General features: G+C 37.9%; 1 protein-coding gene across 1 annotated transcript in view; it reads right to left on the bottom strand.

The window, feature by feature from the left end:
* Nucleotides 1-5,000, bottom strand: part of LOC143018632 (uncharacterized) — a 389,758-nt gene that overhangs the window by 290,757 nt on the left and 94,001 nt on the right. The window lies entirely within an intron of this gene.

Genomic DNA, 5,000 nt, shown 5'->3' with positions numbered 1-5,000 from the left:
ATTGGAACAAAATGTACCAAAATGAAATGAAACTAGGTTGAGCGAATCAAAAGAAAACAAGATCAATTACACCAAAGCAGAATGGATCAGTGCGAAATGAAATTAATTGAAATCAATGACAATGAACTAAAACAAAGGAAAGGTAACGTAAACTAATCCAACTGGACAAAAAAAAGAAGCAAAGTGAATCTAAACAAAGCAAAATAAAAAAGAAATAGAATAAAATAAAACAAACGAGCATGGTGACCGAAATATAAACGACGAAGGATAAAAAAAATACAAATCAAATAAAGAAATACTAAATACTGAATTCCATTTGTTATTTACACCGAAATAGGAATGAGGATAATAAATGATACGAGAGATAACAGGAATATATACATATACATATAATATATATATATATACATATATATATACATATATATATATATATATATATATATATATATATATATATATATATAAGTGTATGTATCTACAGTGTGTGTGTGTGTGTGTGTGTGTGTGTGTGTGTGTGTGTGTGTGTGTGTGTGTGTGTGTGTGTGTGTGTGTGTGTGTGTGTGTGTGTGTGTGTGTGTGTGTGTGTGTGTGTGTGTGTGTGTGTGTGTGTGTGTGTGTGTGTGTGTGTGTGTGTGTGTGTGTGTGTGTGTGTGTGTGTGTGTGTGTGTGTGTGTGTGTGTGTGTGTGTGTGTGTGTGTGTGTGTGTGTGTGTATTCGCACACACACGGGCACACAAACATGCAATTCTTCTTGCCATCCGGTCCTACAACAAATTAGATACCGAAACGATGCAAAATACAATTACATTTGCAGATTCAAAAACTCATAAGCTGCAAATGATGTTACATAGATCTCCACCACTAATTGATGCAATTTTTCAGTGATTTTTTTTAATATTCATTGCACTGAAGTGAAATACCTTTTCCACTTTTTGAAATACATTCATATAGATGTTACTAGATACTTTAATATTAGAGATTTATGTCAATTTAAAAGTAAAGTTTTATTTTAGTTATGTCCTTTTTGAGTGTGTGTGTGTGTGTGTGTGTGTGTGTGTGTGTGTGTGTGTGTGTGTGTGTGTGTGTGTGTGTGTGTGTGTGTGTGTGTGTGTGTGTGTGTGTGTGTGTGTGTGTACGTGTGTGGGTGAGTATTTGTTTGCACGTTTTTTCATGCTATTGTGATCATGCATTCAAGTGTGTTCAGCGACGTACCCATTAATATGTTTGTACTGTTCTTTCATCTGTTCACCAAAGAAGAACAAAGAGAACATTCGCAACACTCATAACAAGTAGCCACGTGGGAGTTCTACAAACATGACCCGATCAGTGACATCCTGTATCTGGCATCCTGTATAACAAGTAATCGTTACTGTAAAAGTTATTTCAGATTAAATGAAAATATTCTGTATCCTGCTCATCGAGACTCATTAAGCTATTTTTTTGGTCGACTATTGATATACAAATTGAGTAATTTTTCTAACATGAGGACAAATAGTTACTATTTTCTTCTATTTAAGAAAATATCTTCATTTGCAATACAGTCATCTCGTATGTCGAACATATTCGTGTTGTCAAAAATGTGATCAAAATTTAGAAAATTAAAAACTTACAATTTAATAGCACCATTCATATAAGATCAAAAATCTTAATGATGAAGAACAAAATTAACTTTTCGTTTAATCAAGACAGAATTAAGTAGATCTACATTAAGATTTTTTTAATGAGAACGAATAGAATTAAGATCTTTCTTAACTTCCTTACCTTCATTACAGCAGTTTCCAATTACTTTTGTTCATTATCTAGATTCATAAAGAACCTTTCTCAGCAATGAGTTCATTACACTGCAATATTCTCATTACATCTAAAACCTAACTTGCGAAGATATAACTTTATAAAATTTGACTCATTATTTCACAGAACAGTAGGAGCGAAAAACAGCGATGACCGTAACTTTTCCTGTTGAAAATAATAGATGAGTTATGAATCTTTAGGGATATAATGCTTGTCACTAACCCCACCCCCTTTCATAACATGTGAAATTAACCCCTAGCCCCCCATCGGCATAATCAAATATCCCCCTTTGGAAATCATACCTCAGGGTATTTAGTAGATTCCCAAAATCTTTTGTTGGTTTTTTGAAAGTGTCTTTGTTCTTCACTTGTCCATCTTCAGGCGTTGTCTCTGGGGTTGGATGAAGGAAGAGAGTGGAGAACCCGACTGTACATACACATATGCATACATGCATGCATACATACATACATACATACAAACATATATACATACATACATACATACATATTTGCACACATACATAAATACATACATACATACATACATACATACATACATACATACAAACATATATACTTACATACATACATACATACATACATACATACATACGAACATATATACATACATATTTTTGAGGATGTGGATTCATGTGTTTTATCGCTACCTTCCCCAAAAGCTGCCTCCGTCTGTGACCCTTTCTTCACTTGTTCGGGAATTCCACTCATCACATCAGCACCGAGTCATAGCTCACGTTGCCGCTCTACCTCGTGCGTGGCTTTTATTTCTGTACATTCTATTTTCTCCAGTAGGTCTCCCACAATGTGCCCTAACCTAACCTATCTACTTGACCATCTTATCTTCACCCATTCTTGTTACATGTCCAAGCCACCTAAGCCTAACATGGAGAGGTCAATGTCCGCACATGTGATTCCCGATACTGACCATAAAAGACAGCAGGTGTGTAGACCCCCATCCCTCCCAAGTCCCCCTTCATTTTGTATACAATAGTGGACTTTTCGATTTCCACGATAACGGTGTCAGCATGTGGTTTTCTGTGATATTTGTGATATTCCTAGGCCGTGTTTCATTGTCTGATGATGGCCTTTTGCGGTGGAAACTTTACATAGAATAGAACACTTGGTAAATATGGTGCTTATTTATTCACTGTGAGAAAATAGAAAATACTAAAGAGTAATAACTGTAAACAATTGTATTCATGTGTGTGTGTGTGTGTGTGTGTGTGTGTGTGTGTGTGTGTGTGTGTGTGTGTGTGTGTGTGTGTGTGTGTGTGTGTGTGTGTGTGTGTGTGTGTGTGTGTGTGTGTGTGTGTGTGTGTGTGTGTGTGTGTGTGTGTGTGTGTGTGTGTGTGTGTGTGTGTGTGTGTGTGTTTGCGTGTGTGTGTGTGTGTGTGTGTGTATGAATGTATGTATGTATGTATGTATATTTGTATGTTTGTGTGTATGTATATATTCATTTATGTATGTATTTATGTATGTATGTATGTATGTACGCATGTATGTATGGAGAAGTTAAGAAGCTAATCACATGTTATAAGAACATTTAGGACAAATATAACCCATGTTGATTCTTGATCTATTAAGAGGATCTTGTCAATTTATCTGGATTCCTCTTCAGCTCTGTTACATAGGGGGCTAGAGACAACAATACATATGCCTACAACAATGAGGTTATTGTGTTACTATAAGTAAACATACCCTGCTCTACAGGGCTAAAATTTATATCTGTCGGTGATTCTAAAATAGCCTACTGAAAGAGAGAGAGAGAGAGAGAGAGAGAGAGAGAGAGAGAGAGAGAGAGAGAGAGAGAGAGAGAGAGAGAGAGAGAGAGAGAGAGAGAGAGAGAGAGAGAGAGAGAGAGAGAGAGAGAGAGAGAGAGAGATAGTGAGAGAGAGAGAGAGAGAGGGAGAGAGAGAGAGAGAGAGAGAGAGAGAGAGAGAGAGAGAGAGAGAGAGAGAGAGAGAGAGAGAGAGAGAGAGAGAGAGAGAGAGAGAGAGAGAGAGAGAGAGAGAGAGAGAGAGAGAGAGAGAGAGAGAGAGAGAGAGAGACTGTTAGCTCTTTTCTCTTATTCCGGCTGACCTTCCAGGAGGCTTGGAAGGGGAACAGTGTCAGTCTGAGACGTCGAGATTCTTTTTCTATACCGACAAAGAACCTCGTCTTTCTTCCTTCAGGAAGACATCCGCTCCGCCCAGGAGCACCCGCCTAAGCCCAAATCCCCACCAGAAGCTTCCCTTAAACCTACGTTACATTCCAGGACTGAAACTTCTAAAAAACTTTCTGAGTAAGCTGGGTGTCAGTACTACATTAATATAATTCGTAGTATCTTAATAAACCTCTTCGCTCCCAGTTCACTTTAACCACAAACCTGTGATATATCCTATGCAGAGATTGCAAAGGAGACCACTTAGGTCAAACAGATCACCCACTCGAGAACTAGAGTGACCATAACAGCTCTAACTAAATAAGCCACCAACAAAGCGCCATTACCAACCACTTCCTCGAAAAGGAAAACAAATTTAACCTCCAAAGAGCCTCCATCATTTACCAATCTCACCCCGAATCTCACAGCCTTACAGCTGATAAGCCATCAGTCCACCTTCTACAGGGGTGAGAGGGACCCTAACAAAGAGGAATCACTCTTCAGTTTGACAGTACTCACTACCTCGAATATCCGAAGCTAGCGGACAATGCCACAGACATGACGCCCACCAACGTCGCCAAGGACAACATCCCAACACCTCCATGGCCCCCACCTACCGTTCCTTCATCACTCTTTCAAACCACTCCAAATGTCAACTAAAATAACGAAGAGGAGTTACTCACGTAACTCATTGCTGTAGTTATATGTACTCTTTGTCCCAAGACTATGTTACAGAACAAGAATCCTGACGGATTAGAAAGCTTCTCAAATTACACCATGAACCATGTTGATATATTTATCGTATACCATTCCTCCATCACTCTTTCAAACCACTCCAAATGTCAACTAAAATAACGAAGAGGAGTTACTCACGTAACTCATTGCTGTAGTTATATGTACTCTTTGTCCCAAGACTATGTTACAGAACAAGAATCCTGACGGATTAGAAAGCTTCTCAAATTACACCAAGAACCATGTTAATATATTTATCGTATACATACATCTGAACTTTAATCATCTGTCCCCAAAATCGCTGATCATACTAAG

This window comes from Oratosquilla oratoria, chromosome 35 (assembly GCF_046742065.1).
Source record: "Oratosquilla oratoria isolate Oo_2021 chromosome 35, ASM4674206v1, whole genome shotgun sequence".
Classification (NCBI taxonomy): domain Eukaryota; kingdom Metazoa; phylum Arthropoda; class Malacostraca; order Stomatopoda; family Squillidae; genus Oratosquilla; species Oratosquilla oratoria.
Note: the sequence above shows the minus strand (reverse complement) of the source record. Positions and strands in the feature narration are given on the sequence as shown.